At 45.8% G+C, this 17,722-nt stretch overlaps 1 long non-coding RNA gene across 1 annotated transcript; it reads left to right on the top strand.

Annotated features, from left to right (window-relative positions):
* The first annotated feature begins 2,848 nt into the window (after window positions 1-2,848).
* Window positions 2,849-9,005, top strand: LOC145509437 (uncharacterized). The gene is made up of 2 exons (XR_014056087.1): window positions 2,849-3,691; window positions 6,106-9,005. It is a non-coding gene; the product is annotated as an uncharacterized LOC145509437 (long non-coding RNA).
* The last annotated feature ends 8,717 nt before the right edge of the window (window positions 9,006-17,722 follow it).

Consider the following 17,722-nt stretch of genomic DNA (forward strand, 5'->3'; position numbering starts at 1 on the left):
CACATGAGTGGAAGGCAAGGGGTGAAAGAACCTGAAGCTGCACCCAGCCCCCTGCCCCTTCCTTGCTTTGTGTGATACGTACATTAAGGGGCAATCCCAAGGGGCTTTCAGGCTATGCTGCTGCTGCTGCTAAGTTGCTTCAGTCGTGTCTGACTCTGTGCGACCCCATAGACGGCAGCCCACCAGGCTCCCCCGTCCCTGGGATTCTCCAGGCAAGAACACTGGAGTGTGTTGCCATTGCCTTCTCCATTTCAGGCTATAACAGACTAAAATTGTGTTAAGATGCATCCCAAATTTTATGTTTCACAAAATCACCATGAAAGCAAAAAATATTGTTGACAACCCATTAGGAATATAAACATAGCCTGTTTAAGACATTCTACAAAGCAAAGGCTCTTAAAAGGAATTCTGGGGCAAAGAGTTTGTGTTTTGAGAATGGAATGAGCCTGGAAAACAACTCTTGAACTCTTTCAATGTGACGGGCTCCTCAATCATTGGTGAAAAGACTGAGCTGAGAGCAGAAGGAAGCAGAGCCCAGACCCTGAGCCCAAGGGTCATTAGAGGCATGGTTGTCTTTGCAAAGAAGCTCCTGCCTCCCCTGATGGATGGGAAATGTGAGTCACCCGGGGAATTCCTTAAAATGTAGGTTCCTCTGCTCCCACACAGTGGTTCTTATTCAGGAGGCCTAGGGTAGGATCTGAGCATCCAGGTCTGAAGAACTTTGCCCTTGATGCTGATGCTAATTTGAAGGCCTCCCTTCGAGAAGCATTATACAGAATTGGCTCTGGAGGACTGCCTGATTTATTGGCATTTTGTGGCTGGTTTCCAGGTTATGCAAGCAGGGTATCAAGTTGGAGCATCAACATGTTACCATCATGATTGTCATCACCATCTGCTTCTTGTCTTTATTTCCCTCAGTGAAAGGGCCTTTGCTCCAGCTTCCTGAGCACTGAGGAGTGTGCCCTTATCAACCCGAGATGCCTGCCATCTGCACTCCTGCTCTGTCCCTGCAGGCACGCGTCCCAGGACCACTGGCCTCCATCGCAGGCGCAGTGTCAGGGCATGAGTGCCACCTGTCTCACAAACTGAGACTGATGCTCCTTTGATGTGGGAGCATTGCCACATCTCTCCATTTTCATTGGTGACCCTGCTGTGCCCAGGGCCAAAGGTGCCGCTGACTCCAGCATGAAGTATGCCAGCCCTAAAGCAAGGCCCAGTGCTAGCTCCAGGCTGCTGGAGGCCGCTCTGCAGAAGGAGCTGGAGATCCCTTTATCCACCTTGGTGACACTGACCCAGGGTGGCAGCCCTGCCCTTGGACAATGTAATCCATACAAATTGATGAGAAGCCAGAAGAGAAATTCAGGCAAGGCTTTGCTGGGACTTGTGCTCCAGCAAGAGGGAATGAGAATGTGTATCAGATGCCCGTGTTTCAGTCCCTGGGGTGAGGGGGAAGGGATGAGCTGTTTCCTTAGGTGGGGTGAGAGTGGGGCTGGATTGGCGGGTCAACCCGGAGAGTGGCTTAGGTGTTCTGCCTGCCCCCCGGTGGTGCTCTGTGCAGGACCGTTTGTAACTCCTTGCTTTTGCTCCCAGCACCTCAGAAGTGGCAGGTGGGCTTCGGCCTTTTAGTTTCTTATTGTTCATAATTTGGGTCTCCCAGGTGGCACAAGTGCCACAGAACCTGCACGCCAATGCAGGAGACATAAGAGAGGCAGGTTTGATCCCTGGATTGGGAATATCCTCTGGAGGAGGGCATGGCAACCCCCTCCAGTATTCTTGCCTGGAGAATTCCATGGACAGAGGAGCCTGGTGGGCTACAGTCCACAGGGTGGCAAAGAGTCGGACATGACTGAATTGACTTAGCATGCACGCATGCATGTTCATAATTTGCCCCAATTGCGCACGTCTGCAGTTATTTTTAGTCCCTCATAATTTCTTTGTATTCTGTTGCTCGAGAAGATGTTGGTCAAGCTGCAAGCACTGCAGCAAGAGATCCCAGGCCCCAGCCTGCCTCACTGGGAGCCTCAAGGGGAACCAGATGCAGAAGAAACCCAGGCTTGCCTCTTGCGCCAGTTGCCCAAGGAGATGGGGGCAGAGCCATCCCAAGGAGACTTTGCTTTGGCAGACGTTACGATAAGATGAGGCCAGACCTTGGTCCAGAATGTTCCTGTTGATGCAAAGAGGATCCGCTCTGCCTCACGAAGTGAAGCGATTGGAGGGCTCTTGAGGCCGGCGACACTGAGCGTGCACTCTTGCTGAACGGTTCCCCATTAACTGCATTTGACTCTCACAACCAGCGGGTGGCAGAGACACGTTGCTCCACATCCTTGCTAACAGCTGGTATTGCTAGTCTTTCTCATTTTTGTCAATCTGGTAGGTATATGCTAAATACTAAATGAGTATTTCTCTGATTGCTTGTGAGGTTGAGTTCTTTTTGGAATTTGTTTGTGTAATGTTTCCTCCTCTGACATGATGTCATGTTTTCACTATTAGCTTATCCTGGTTTTCATGATCTCTGACTTTTGGTTTCCTCTGGGCCAGTCCAGAAGAAAAGAGAAGGGGGAGGAGCGAAGATGGTTCTAGACTTCAAGGAGAGAGAACACGGGAAACAGACCTCTGTTCTGAGGGACAGGCTCCAGTGGCCCAGTGATGGCCAGTGCTGGAGGGAGGCCTCTGCCTGGAGACTGGCCTGGGTGGATTTGACCCAGGGCTTTAGGGAAACTGATGTAATTCTTTTAGGGAACCATGACTGAAACCACCCATCCTGGCCAGGCAGGATAATAACCACTGTCACAAGTGATGTCACAACAGCAGACTCATAAAAGGAACATGGAACTGACAAGCTACCTCCAACTGGAAGAATCCAGGAGGGGCCAAAAGAAAGGAGGAGACCAGCCCATAATATGTCCAGTCAACCTCCCAGAAATCCTTGTGCTGGAATCCATCTTGGCTAAGAGATGCAGGCACCACCAGGAAGGACCCGAGTCAGATCGAACATGGGCACAAGCGAGATGATTGGCCAGAGACAACCCAGAAAGCTCACCCGATTTCCTTAGAACCTGAGACTGTGAGCCACGCGGTAGGGCAGGGCTCCTACGTTCCCTCACGCTGCTGCTCTCTGCTCGGACGCCTCTTCCCAATAAAGTTTCTCACTTTGTAGTCAGTCTGTCTCCCTGGACAATTCATTTCTGAATGTTGGACAGGAGCCCACTCCTAGGCCCTGGAAGAGGTCAACCTTTCGATTACAGTTCCAGCATTACAAAACCTTCAGCTGGAATAATGGACCTATGTTGGGAAGAAGCTAGTCTGGCATGGAGAGGTAGCAGATGGGTCAGAGGCTGCTGCTGCTGCTGCTAAGTCGCTTCAGTCGTGTCCGACTCTGTGCGACCCCATAGACGGCAGCCCACCAGGGTCCGCCGTCCCTGGGATTCTCCAGGCAAGAACACTGGAGTGAGTTGCCGTTTCCTTCTCCAGTGCGTGAAAGGCAGTGGAGGACAAACCAGAGCAGAATTTTGGTACCAGTGGCGAGAGGCCCCAGCGGGACGTGTGAACAACGCTACCCCTGGGAACCGTCAGCACTGTCTGAGCGCGTGCTGGATATCCTACTTTCGAGGCAGAGCTGGGGCCCGACGGTAAACGAAAGGGCAGCCCCGTCGGCCTAGAAGACAGGGGACACACAGTTACACCAGGGAAGGTGAGGGCCAGAAACAACTAATTCTCCAATCACCCTCCCCTCTGGCTTACTGGACCAAGCTTGCCTTTTTCCCTTCCTGTCAGAGCAGGTCCTTTCTCAAGTGGACCTCTGTCCCTCAGGCAGCCCAGCTCCCAGCTTCTAGGCAGGCCTGGACATGGCCGAGTCCCAGCAATGAAACAGTTTAAGAAGATGTAGGATGCTCACTACAGGTTTTGTTTTGGTTTCGTATGTGACCACCCCTGCCTTTTTTTTTTGTTTTCAACATCGAAGCAGAATTCATATAATGTAAAATTAACCTTGTTGAAGTATACAATTCAGTAGCATTTAGTATATTTCACAATGTTGTGCAAACATCACCACTGTCTAGCTCTAAAACATTCTTTTTTCCTTTTTAGAGTAATTTTAGGTTCACAGAAAGACCAAGCAGAAAATATAGAGTTCCCATATGCCTGTCTCCCCCAACACATGGACAGTATTCTCCACTGATCAACATCTTGCACAAGAGTAATTCATTTGTTGAAATCCATGAACCTGCACATCATAATTCCCCAAAGTCTACAGTTTACATTAGGGTTTACTCTTGGCGTTGTGCATTCTGCTTTAACAAATTATGACACATATCTAACATGATAATATCAAGCAGTACAGTTTCACTGCCCTAAAAAGTCCTCTGTGTTGTGCCTATTCATCCCTCCCCTGCCCTTGTTAAATCATAAACTGAGGCATATTAACATTTTTTTTTTAATTTATTAGAGCAAACATCACTTCAAGTGGGGCAGCATCAAATGGAAAGTGGTGATGATCCCGCCTCAGGCAGGAGCTGGGGAAGTACCTACACAGACACGGTGTGAAGCAAAGAAAGAAAATTATTTGATAAGCTGTAGCTTAGAGTCTATTGGACTGTTGATCACAAACTGTGATTGCTTGTCCTCAGCTTTCCATTTCCTAACCTTGAAGCATTTACAGGCTTAGATTTTGGTTGGTTTACATAGGCCTTCTTCTCCATTAGAGACACCTCAGTCTATGGGCCTCTTTGCGTAACTAATTAACACCCCCTCAACCCCTGGCAACCACCAATATTTTTACTGCCTCCATAGATTTGCCTTTTCTGGAATGTCATACAGACAGATCATACAGAATATAGCCTTCTCAGATTAGCTTCTTTCACTTGGTAATATGCATTTAAGTTTCCTCTATGTCTTTTGATGGCTTGATACCTCGTTTCTTTTTAGTGCTGAATAATATTCTAATGTCTGATGCACCACGGTTAACTTATCCATTGAGAGACTGAATATACAAATAGACAATGGTCAGACCCCACATAAAAACAGAACTTTGACCCATAACCTACAGTAAACTGCCCAGGAAGCCAACCTCTACGAATCTTCAGTAAGCAACTCAGGAAGTCAGCCTGGTATAAGTCAGATTCAGGGAAGCCAGATTGCTATCTCCGGTGACAATCCATGGAGCTAAACAATAACTTCTATAATAATCTGCCTCTAGTGGCCAGCACTTGGTTTATAACTGACACCTTCCAACTTAGGGCCAACCAAATATGTCCTCTAACCAGTCACCTGGGATGCCCCACTTCTAGCTAGTCCTCTGGAGCTCCCCCATGCCAACAGCCTCCAATAGGGTATACCTGAAGCCTCCTCTTTTTTCTGCCTATAAACTTTCCTACTCTTCTGCTGCCTTTGAGTCCCAGCCAATTGTGAGTGGCCAACTGCCTGGCTATAGCAAGTTCATGAAAAGTCTTTGCTTTTCTCATTTGATTAGTTTTATGTTCACACCATGCCCTTTACTGAATGACATTTTGGTTGCTTCCAAGTTTTGGCAATTATGAGTGAAGTTGCTATGACCATCCATGTGCAGATTTTTGTGTGGACATAAATTTTCAACTCTTTGGGCTTAAAGGGTAAATACTAAGGAGCATGATTGTTGGATTATATGGTAATCTGTATGCTTAGTATGTTCAGTTTTCTAAGAAACTGCCAAACTGTCTTCCAAAGTGACAGAATCATTTTGCATTCCCATTAGTAATGAATGGGAGTTTCTACTGTGCCATATTCTCACTAGTGTTTGGTGTTGTCGCTGTTTTGAATCTGGGCTATTCTAACAGGTACAGGCATGCGTGCGCGCTAAGTTGTTTCAGTCGCGTCCAACTCTTTGCAGCCCCATGGACTGTAGCCCGGCAGGCTCCTCTGTCCACGGGATCCAGCCAACAATACTGAGTGGGTTGCCATTTCATCCTCCAGGGGATATTCCTGACCCAGGGATTGAACCCATGTCTCTTACATCTCCTGCACTGGCAGGCGGGTTCTTTATCACTAGTGCCACCTGTGAAGCCCAATATGTGTATAGTGTTGTGGTTTTAATTTGCAATTCCTCACCCTGCTTGTTTAACTTATATGCAGAGTACATCATGAGAAACGCTGCACTGGAAGAAATACAAGCTGGAATCAAGATTGCCGGAAGAAATATCAATAACCTCAGATATGCAGATGACACCACCCTTATGGCAGAAAGTGAAGAAGAACTAAAGAGCCTCTTGATGAAAGTGAAAGAGGAGAGTGAAAAAGTTGGCTTAAAGCTCAACGTTCAGAAAACTATGATCATGGCATCTGGTCCCATCACTTCATGGGAAATAGATGGGGAAACAGTGGAAACAGGGTCAGACTTTATTTTTTTGGGCTACAAAATCACTGCTGATGGTGATTGCAGCCATGAAATTAAAAGATGCTTACTCCTTGGAAGGAAGGTTATGACCAACTTAGATAGCATATTTAAAAGTAGAGACATTACTTTGCCAACAAAGGTCCGTCTAGTCAAGGCTATGGTTTTTCCAGTGGTCATGTATGGAAGTGAGAGTTGGATGGTGAAGAAAGCTGAGTGCCAAAGAATTGATGCTTTTGAACTGTGGTGTTGGAGAAGACTCTTGAGAGTCCCTTGGACTACAAGGAGATCCAACCAGTCCATCCTAAAGGGGATCAATCCTGGGTGTTCATTGGAAGGACTGATGCTGAAGCTGAAACTCCAATACTTTGGCCACCTCATGCGAAGAGCTGATTCATTGGAAAAGACCCTAATGCTGGGAAGGCTTGGGGGCAGGAGAAGAAGGGGATGACAGAGGATGAGATGGCTGGATGGCATCACCGACTCGATGGATATGGGTTTGGGTAAACTCCGGGAGTTGGTGATGGACAGGGAGGCCTGGTGTGCTGCGGTTCATGGGGTTGCAAAGAGTCAGACACGACTGAGTGACTGAACTGAACTGAATAACAAATGATATTGAACAACGTTTCCTATGCCTATTTTCCATCTAGTGTTCTTGGTATATTTTGGATGACAGTCCTTTACAAATGTGTCTTCTGCAAATATTTTCTCCCGGTCCATGGCTTGTCTTCTCATTCTCTCGACAGTCTCTCAGAGCAGAAGCTTTTAATTTTAATGGAGTCTTTCTAATCGACTATCTCTCGCATGGATCATGCATCTGGTATTGTATCTAAGAAATCATCACCATACCCCAGGTCATCTAGATTTTCTCCTGTCTAAAACATTTTCACCACTCCCCAAGGGCTATACGCTGCATGTGTTTCTACATCCAACTGTCATATACCGCACCTGAGCGGCATGTGAACAGCAGTTTATTTTCATCAGTAGTGGAGAATGTGAGGCACTTTGTATCTTTATGCTTCTGTTCTATTTCTATTTGAGTCTCAGTCTTGAATTCCTGGGATATGTGGCATCTGTTAGAAGAAAATTAAAATTGAGCAAGTGGGGTTTCACAGCAGAGGTTCCTGCTGGGGAGGGTTGAGGCAGGAGGTTCATATTTGTCTTCATATGTCTGTGGAGGAGAGTGAACATCTGGCCTATTCTCCAGAGGAAGGGCTTCTGGAACAATGTTTCTGGTCCCTCTCTTAAACTCTCAGTCCTCCCCTAGGGGGAGAGTGATTTATCTGGTTGCTGAGATGACTAGCGTTTGACATTCATTGGGCCCTGGATGTTGGATGTTCAGGTCCTCTGCTGAGCAAAGTTAATGAGTTAAAGTCACGCACGAAATTCCTCCTTCTGCCTGTCTCACAGTCTCAGTCCCACAAGTGTGAGGCTGTGCCCAATTCTCCAGGCTGCTTTCCTGTGCCCAGTTCCCAAAGTTTAAACTGGGGGATGGGGTTACACCACTACGTTGTCCAAAGTTCCAGTCATGCTCTCCAATCAGCTTGACTATCCTGAAAGCAGATATTTTGCACCCTCTATTACTCCTATTTTCTTCTAAATGGATTCAGAATCTGGAGGGCAGAAGGGAGAAGGTTATGTTTAATTCACACTTCAGAATCCCCCTTTTACAGACCTGGAGGGGTCTTCAGTCAGCCCCTGCCACCCCAAGACCCTCTCCATGGTCAGTGGAGATGGAAGCCTCGCCAACGGCACATTTACGGGTAAGTTTCATTTTCATCAAGTCCTCCCGGCCCATCTCTCCTAACTTCTTCCTTCTTTTCCACTCAATTCCATCCATAATGTGGCAATCACAATCGTAATCCTTCCGTTTGCTTTTTATCGGGCAGAGGTTGGGAGATTCTTGATTTGATATCACTGAGGTTGAAAAAGAAGCACCTCTTGGCCCCTTGTTTTCCTCATATGTGAGCCCTATCTTACGGGGTTGTCGTGAGGGTTTAAGCCAGATGATGCACATAAACTGTTTAGCAAATGCCTAGCACGGTGCTATGGTAGCAGATGCTCTGTAAACAGCAGCTGCCATCAATGCTGCTCTTGTTATTATTAATAATTAGTATCCAGGCTCCTATCCATCACTTCTCCTCACATCTGGCAGCACTAAAAACAAAGCTCCAGTAATTGACATGGAGACTTAGACTGCTCTACTCAGATGCCATTTTGGTTAGGAAAGTCATTCTTCAGGACCTATTTGATTCATTAAACCCAACTGGAAGAATGTGTGGCATTTGAATTTACCGATGATTAAGGAAGCAATTTTCCTACAACTTTTGAAAACTGGGTAATAAAAACTGGCAAATTACAGCAGAATGTGTCCTTCAGAATTCTATGGAACTCTGAGAAAACCAGAGCATCTAACCTCAAAAGACTGAGAAAATACTTCCCACATTTCCCCCCAAAAGGCTATCAGATATTGAAGCAACTTGGAAAGATTACTCATTTCCACTATTTTCCCAAAGGGGAAAACACTTTACCCTGGGCATGCATTTGAGAACTGGAGCCTATTTTGTGGTAAAAATTTCCACTTCTTAACCCATCAATTGTGAACAGTCCAATTAACGATTAAAATATTTGAATTTCTAAAGGTAATTAATCAAGTCGACATCGTCCACTGAAAAGGAAATAGAGAAGTTAAAGTACAGAACAAATAGCTGACTATAATGTAATCTCTGATGTGAGGTGGTATTTGTGAGACTGTGAATGTTTTCGGATGTTTCAAAGTAAAGCCCTGTGTTGATCTGGAACTTAGAGGCCCAGTGAATTCTCTGAAATTATCTGTAAAATTCTCTTTGACATCTGTATGTACATTTTTCGTAGGAGAAATATTGTCTTATGTTGGGTACCCTCAAGGCAGAGCAGGAATTTGGGTGCATGAGGGAATCTCAAGGTGAAAAGACTAAGGGAATCAGGAGAAGGCACAGGATAAAACCAAGAGAGAAGGTACCTTCAACCCAAGTCTAGCTTCAACGTGATCCCGGGGGCACCCTGGAGCATGAGATGCACGTAGAATTGGCAGTAGTTTCATCCCTCTGGGTGAGTCACGGCTGCTGGGGCGAGATGCAGGGTAATCTGAGTAGGGTGGCACCCTGGAGAAAGAGACAGCGTCAAGCCATTGGCAACCCACCCTCACCGCAGCCAGGGGCTTGGTGCCCTGGCCTGGTGTTGGAGGGGCATCACCTACACAGGTTTCTGAGTGTCTGGGCATCCTGACCCCAAAGAATTGAGGAACACTTTTTAAAAATGTTCTGTCTCTACAGGTGAGAAATGTCATAAGTCGGAAGTTATGTATCGCAGCACTTTTTGTAATAGCAAAAGACTGAGAACAACCCTAGTGTCCATCAAGAGGGGATTCACTCAGTGAATGATGGTATTTGCGTAAGAGAGAATACTCTGCAGCCATGAAAAGAATGGGGAAGTTCTCAGTATTGACTTTACAATGATTATCAAGATACATTGTTGACTAGAATAATAAAATATGAAGCAATGCCTTTGGTTTGTTGCCATCTGTATAAAAAAGGGGGTAAAAGTTCTTTTGCTTGATTCTGTACAGAATGTCTCCAAAAGATGCATAAGAAATTGGTAACTCTGGTTGCTTCTCAGGAGAGGAGCTGAGCGCCTGGGCGGCATGTTCCAAGGGAAGATAATGGTACTCTCCTGTTTGCTGTCCTCTAGGATAGTATTTCATTTTTTAAATACCTCACTCAAAGATTCTAGGACAATACTTTGTCGCTTCAGACTTAGTAATGATAGATGTTTTGAGGAGAGTAATGAAAACAAGTGTTTTGCTTACCTGGGAATTTGAGCTACTCTCTCCTTGCCTGTTTGGCCACCAAGATCACTAAAAAGCAACCCCACAATAAGAAACAATTCTACCAGTTTTTGCAACATCCTTTGTTTTTCTTTTAAGAACTCCTTATCTAATCTCTTATCAGCCTATTTCAGTTGATTAATTCATTCCCTAAACCCATGTGAGGTATTTGGGGTTTAATTATGACTTCATGTCTATTTTTCTTGTTTCTCATGGGTAGTGATTAGGGGAGGAAGTTCTAAGAACTTGTCAAGAATAGTCATGATGTGCTTAGTGTACTGAGAGCAAGGACACATTCATTGACAGAGAAGAATTTTGTATAGTCAAGTGCTATTTAAAGAAAATGTAATATAGTCAATATAATAGCTCGCATCTTTGGAGTACTTGGTGCCAGACAACATGCCAAGCATTTCCCATATTTTTTTATATAATTCTTTCAACAACTTTAAGGGGAAAGGGGGAAGCTATTATTATACCCATTTTGAACTAAAGAAATGGAAAGCAAAAACAGTTAATACACTCAAGGTTACATAAATAGTAAGTGAGGAGCTGAAATGTGTACCTGGCCTGCCTGACCCCAAACCTGTCACCTAGTCAGCTAATGAGAAGAAGCCATTTTCCTGTTCCCTTTTTGGAGCTGGCTTCAGAGCCTTGCTCTAGACTCACCTGATAGGTGATCAGAGACCCAGAAACCACTCAAGAGCTTGGTCCCAATAACTGCATCTATCAACTGCTTTCCTTCTCCAGCTGTCAGAAGATACCCAAGTGGTAACTTTTCTGCCTGTGGCTCCTGAGAATATGGTGGCATCTATGTATGGATCCTGTCTACAATGACCAGCTACTGAGGAACTGAGGAGCCAGTGAAGACTCCAAGTAATAACCATAGTAATAGTGAAACAACCTAATGCCCGATGAAGAGTCATTCAGTTCAGTCACTCAGTCGTGTCCGACTCTTTGCGACCCCATGGACTTCAGAATGCCAGGCCTCCCTGTCCATCACCAATTCCGAGTTTCCTCAAACTCATGTCTGTTGAGTCAGTGATGCCATCCAACCATCTCATCCTCTGTCACCCCCTTCTCCTCCTTCCTTCAATCATTCCAAGCATCAAGGTCTTTTCAAATGAGTCAGTTCTTCGCATCAGGTGGCCAAAGTATTGGAGTTTCAGCTTCAACATCAGTCCTTCCAATGATCACTCAGGACTGACCTCCTTTAGGATGGACTGGTTGGATCTCCTTGCAGTCCAAGGGAATCTCAAGAGTCTTCTTCAATACCACAGTTCAAAAGCATCAATTCTTCTGCACTCAGCTTTCTTTATAGTCCAACTCTCACATCCATACATGACCACTGGAAAAACCATAGCCTTGACTAGACGGACATTAGTTGGCAAAGTAATGTCTCTGCTTTTAGGAAGGGCAAAAATCAGGGATTCTCTTTACTCAAAGCAGCCGCAGTCGTGTCAGTCTGGTTTTAGCTACCTCTGAGCACCATTGCCTCTATGGTAATGAGAAAAATTTCCCAGTAAGAAATATTTCCCTGCACCTGTTTTCTGTGTGGCTCTGACCTGCAATTGGCAGGTGCCCTGCCTCTTCAAGACAAGCGGAATGGAGTCTCCTAAGAATGATATCTCTTGGGCAAAAAGACATCATTTTCAAAAGCAAAAATTAGATTATCCCAATTTAACTAGCACCCCCCCTCCCCCCCCCGTCAGCTGTATGGTAGGACAGCCAGGACACAGCAGGTAAAGAGTCAGGTGCTCATCTAGGCCCAAGGCTGGCTCCCTTATTAGAGAAAATAGAGCAAAGCAAACTAGCGCCTGGTAGAATCTGAGCAGCAAAGAGCAAGGAGACTTGAGCTGTTAATCAGGAAGTAAGATGGCAGAGGGGCTAGTGTTTGGCAACTCCTTCCTTTGTGCCGAGTCCTCTATGTAGCACAAATGTCTAAACAGACAGCAAACGCAAAAAGAACGATGAGTCTCCACTAGCAAAAGACTTAAGATCAAAAAAAGATTTTGAGCAATGTGAGGATGTATTCTTTTAGAAATATAAATGAAATAGACAAACGTCTACCTGTTACATTTATTACTTTATCTAGACATTACAAAAATTATAGTAATTTAGAAATAGTGCCAGCTTAGAAATACTGCTTTTAAATATTCCCATCTCACATTCATGAAACCATCTTACATAATTCTTCATATCTCCTTTACTATCACTGTCCTTGTCACAACCGAAGTCACTTTTAGAGGCATCTAACAGTTTCCCAAAACACCTTTACTTTCCACTAAGTTGTTTTGAGATAACATTGCTTTTTGAATCCATATAATAATATGCTGTTAATGAAAATATACCTGAGGCCCCAGATATCCATTTCTGTAAGGCTTAGTACAGATGTGTCTCTTCATTCATTCTCTAAATGTGTATTTATGATATTTATAAAATTACTATTGCTTTTAAAAGTGATCCTTAAAGGCCTGTTTTCAATGATATCTAGTATTTGCTCTTGTGAAGTCATATCCCTAGATTTATGACTAAATCCGTATTATCCTGAGATAATACAGATTTATGACTATATCTGTATTAAATCTGACTCTTTTGAAAAACTCCATTGTGTACGGCAACCCTTACAACCACTCCAAACTGCAGCTGACAGAACAACACTGTCTCAGAACAATTTGTCCATTTCAAACAGTACTTTGTCAAAATAAAGGAAAAGAATCCTCAAGTGTCTCAGCCTGGGTTCCACAGAAGGCAAGCCTTCCAGCTGCCGGGCTATCAGGGAACTGCAGGCAGGAGCGGGGCGCCGGGCAGCAGCAGATATGGGGTGCATTCCTGAGCTGCACCCCTGCTGGTATCAAGGGAACCAAGGGCGCCATCTCTCAAGACACCCTTCAAAAGGCCTTATAACTGCTTCTTGGGATGGGTAGGGAGAGGGGGACGAATTCATCCCCCACTAGCCTCCCTGGGGTCAATATTGGCCCTTGGGGAGCTAGAGCTCCCCCCGCCCCATGGACGCTCAGTGTGGGCACTGAACGGGCCTCACAGCAAGATGGCAGCATCTTCAGGGAGCCCCCCCGAGGGGCGGGAAGAAGGTGCAGCGGGAAGTGGGAGACTGTTGTTACCCCGGTGTGAAGGCACACCACCGGTGGCAGCTGGGAGTTACCTTGAAACCAAGTGAGTCTGAGAGGCTATCACAGGGCCTCTAACACCCTGTTATAGGGACACAAGTATAAGGTAGTTCCTTTTTAGTTCTGAGGGGTAAGTTTTCAGAGGGAGAAAAAGCTTCCCTTTATGGGAAGACATACACGGTACATTGTCTATTTATCCCTCAGAACAACCCTGCCAGGTGGATATATTAGTATTTACACTGTACATATGAGGAAGCCAAAGCTCAGGGAGGTGAAGTAACTCGCCTGAGGGGTGCAGCCATCCCTCCACGGGCAGGGTGTCGAGGGAACACATACCCTGACCTCACTGTGCCCAGTTTTCAGGGTACTCAGGACTTGTTTTAATCCAGTCCCTCAAGACACACAGACGTGGAATGACTCGTGAAGGAAGACATTTTTATACTCATGCTTCCTCAGAAATAGGAGGCACGGCACTCCTCTGTGTGAGGCATCCATAGGAGGTACTATAGTTGGTTAGGGGGCAGAAGGAGCAGGAGAAAAACATGACCAAGAGCCTTTCCTGTGGTTTCCACTGAAAGGAAAAAGAGAGGCAGGATGAGGAAGCTTAGGATTGGCTAGGCTGAACAATGGGGTGTAGGGGCTGCCTCTAGTCATCTCGTACCTGGTCTGGGGTGGGGAGGGCAGGGGACCAGGCCCCAGAGTGTGAGACCCGATAAACATGGCAACTGGTAGCGGGAACACTGGATTGGAAAGGGGCACTCCAGGGTCTGATGGAGTCAAAGATGTCAAAGCTTCAGGGTACAGAAGATAAAAGACAGGCTTAACGGAAGGCCCTCTCCCTGATCTCCCACCAGTGCTGTCATTGGCTGGACCCTCCAAGAAGCTAGAGCATAAGCAAACCCCTACGGTGGTGAGGCAGCCCCTCCAACCCCACCTCCCAGGAAGCTGAGAGGGTGGAGAAGGCAGGGAGTGGACCTGGGGGCAGGTAGAACAGCTCGGTATTTAACCTCCCTCCTGCCAGATGAGGACTGGGGCATGGGGTGCACAGCAGGCCCCAAGTCAACCAGTCTTCACCCGTTTGTTCAATGCTGAGAGCCCAGGGATACCCCACACTGCTCTAGGCGAGCAGGCGGTGGGGCCCACAGGACACATGTGGTCCTAGTTCTCCAGAGCTTATATATCAGTTGAGGGACACAGAGAGTAAACAAGTGGACTACAAAGAGGATTTTATAGACGGGGGTGCTCCGTCACTCAGTCATGTCCGACTCTTTGCGACCCCATGGACTGTAGCCCGCCAAGCTCCTCTGTCCATGGGATTCTCCAGGCAAGAATGCTGGAGGGGGTTGCCATGCCCTCCTCCATGGGATCTTCCTAACTCAGGGATTGAACCTGTGTCTCTTACATTTCCTGCATTGGGAGGCAGCTTTCTTACTGCTGAGCCACCAGGGAAGCCTGAAATATACATATATAATGAATGTTATGTCTTCTTCTCACCTTAAATTCTCCAGTTTCCCTTCCCAGAGCATCAACAATAAGCCAGTAAGCATCTAAGACCACACATGGCCATGTGTATGTGTGTGTAGACAAACAGATAAGATTGATAGATCCTTTTTCATGCTAATCAAAGCTGACACTGTCCTGAAGCTTCTTTCTTCTCATAACAACATATCTTACAGTCAATATTCTTTTTAATGGCTGTCTCCACTAATATGAGGAGGTCATAATTTATTATGTGGACTGTAAGCAACAGACATTTAAGTTGTGTAGAGCTTTTTGTTACAATAGCACACAAGCTTGTACGCGTCACGCCCTGTCTGGTGGTGACAGCACGGGCAGGGTGGGTCTTGATCTCTGAAGGGCCTGACACAGGCCCTGACTGGGAGGGTGACTGCTGGGTGATAAATGAGTGAGTGACAGCTGACCTTTGCTCCCTTCCAAGGGGGCATCACCCTCTCGTCTGAGTTCTTCCTCATCCAAGGAAAGACAGCCTGGCCATTCAATGTCTGGTCCTTGGGTTTGCAAATACCAGGAAACAAAAATATGATCTTTATTTTTTGACTCCAGATATGTTGGGACACAGATTCAGATCTTTTGCCAGATTTGAAATACCTTTTCGTGCTATGCATTGAAAATTACCAAGGGCCAAAAGCTGATCGCCTCTGTTGTCCTCAGATTTGAAGCTAAACTACCTCTGAGATTTTCTTTCCTTGCGGTGGCTGGATGGAGCCTCGCTTTGCTTGCCTTTCATCGCCATTGTAAAGGGACTTTATAAAAGGTCCTGACTTGTCTCAAAGGCACTGAGCCAGGAGACAAGGTAGACGATCTGAAATAATGTGAAAAGCTCAGAGACCTAAGTATTCTCCAAGGGGGTTTCCTGGCCCAGTTGTTCCTCCCACGTGGCCTGCAGGAGAGGGGACAGCTCTGCTCTAGCCAGGCACGAGCTCCACCTTCAGGTCCAGACCCAGGTGGTGAATTCCCTGCCGGGGGACAGGGAATTCTTAGCTGCTGGCTTGTGAGGTGCGTGATACAGAAGTGTTGAGTACAATTTGATTCTTGAAGTTTTAAATGAACCCAGCCTAGACAGCATATTAAAAAGCAGAGACATTACTTTGTCATGTATGGATGTGAGAGTTGGACTATAAAGAAAGCTGAGTGCAGAAGAATTGATGCTTTTGAACTGTGATGTTGGAGAAGACTCTTGAGAGTCCCTTGGACTGCAAGGAGATCCAACCAGTTTATCCTAAAGGAGATCAGTCCTGAGTGTTAATTGGCAGGACTGATGCTGAAGCTGAAACTCCAATACTTTGGCCACCTGATACGGAGAGATGACTCATTTGAAAAGACCCTGATGCTGAGCAAGATTGAAGGTGGGAGGAGAAGGGGAAAACAGAGGATGAGACAATTGGATGGCATCACCAACTCAATGGACATGAGTTTGGGTGGACTCCGGGAGTTGGTGATGGACAGGGAGGCCTGGTGTGCTGCGGTCCATAGGGTCGCAAAGAGTTGGACACAACTGAGCAACTGAACTGAACTGAACTGAACTGAACATATACTTATTAAGAGATTTATCAGACATCATGTTTTGTTCTGGGGTTAGAGACCAAATCAGCAGGGTTTTCAGCCTCAAGAAAATAAGAGGGACTTCTCTGGTTGTCCAGTGGTAAAGATTCCTCGCTTCCACTGCAGGGGGCATAGCTTTGATCCCTGGTCAGGGAACTAAGATCCCACATGTCTTGAAGCTGGGCAAGGCCAAATAAATAAATAAGAAGATAAGAAAAATGGGGAGTGCTATAACAGAGGATCTCTCAGCAGAGACAGAACAAGGAGAGCGGCTTGGAGGTTTAGAATGAAACTATAGGATCCAAATAACTTTCTGGAGAGAATGACATCTGGCCAAGTCCTGAAGAAGATGTAATGTTTGAGGAATGGGTTTGGGTCAGGTGGTCACGAGCATCCTTGTTGCTGTTGTTCAGTCACTCAGTCATTTCTGACTCTTTGTGACTCCATGGACAGTAGCATACCAGGCTCCCCTGTCTTTCACTCTCTCCCAGATTGGGCTCAGATTCATGTCTATTGAGTCAGTGATGCAATCTAACCATCTCATCCTCTGCTGCCCTCTTCTCCTTTTACCTTTAATCCTTCCCAGCATCAGGGTCTTTTCCAAGGAGTCAACTCTTCACATCAGGTGGCCAAAGTATTGGAGCTTCAGCTTCAGCATCAGTCCTTCCAGGGAATATTCAGGATTGATTTCCTTTAGGATTGACTAGTTTGATCTCCTTGCAGTCCAAGAGACTGTTAAGAGTCTTCTCCAGCACCACAACTCAAGATGAAAGTATCAATTCTTCAATGCTCAGCCTTCTTTATGATCCAACTCTTGCATCATACATGACTACTGGAAAAGCCATAGCTTTGACTACATGAACCTTTGTTGGCAAAGTGATGTCTTTAATTTTTAATATGCTATCTAGGTTTGTCATAGCTTTCCTTCTAAGGACCAAGCATCTTTTAACTTCATGGCTACAGTCACCATCTGCAGTGATTTTGGAGCCCAAGAAAATAGAATCTGCCATTGCTTCCACTTTCCCCCTTCTATTTGCCATGAAGTGATGAGACCAGATGCCATAATCTTAGTTTCTTGAATGCTGAGTTTTAAGCCAGCTCTTTCACTCTCCTCTTTCACCTTCATCAAGAAGCTCTTTAGTTCTTCTTCACTTTCTGCCATTAGAGTGGTATCATCTGCATATCTGAAGTTGTTGATATTTCTCCCGCAACCTTGATTCCAGCTTGTGTTTCATCCAGCCAAGCAAGTTGTATGATGTACTCTGCATATAAATTAAATAAGCATGGTGACAATATACAGCCTTG

Source organism: Giraffa tippelskirchi, chromosome 6, assembly GCF_054371585.1.
Source record: "Giraffa tippelskirchi isolate mGirTip1 chromosome 6, T2T-mGirTip1v1.2.pri, whole genome shotgun sequence".
NCBI classification, from domain to species: domain Eukaryota; kingdom Metazoa; phylum Chordata; class Mammalia; order Artiodactyla; family Giraffidae; genus Giraffa; species Giraffa tippelskirchi.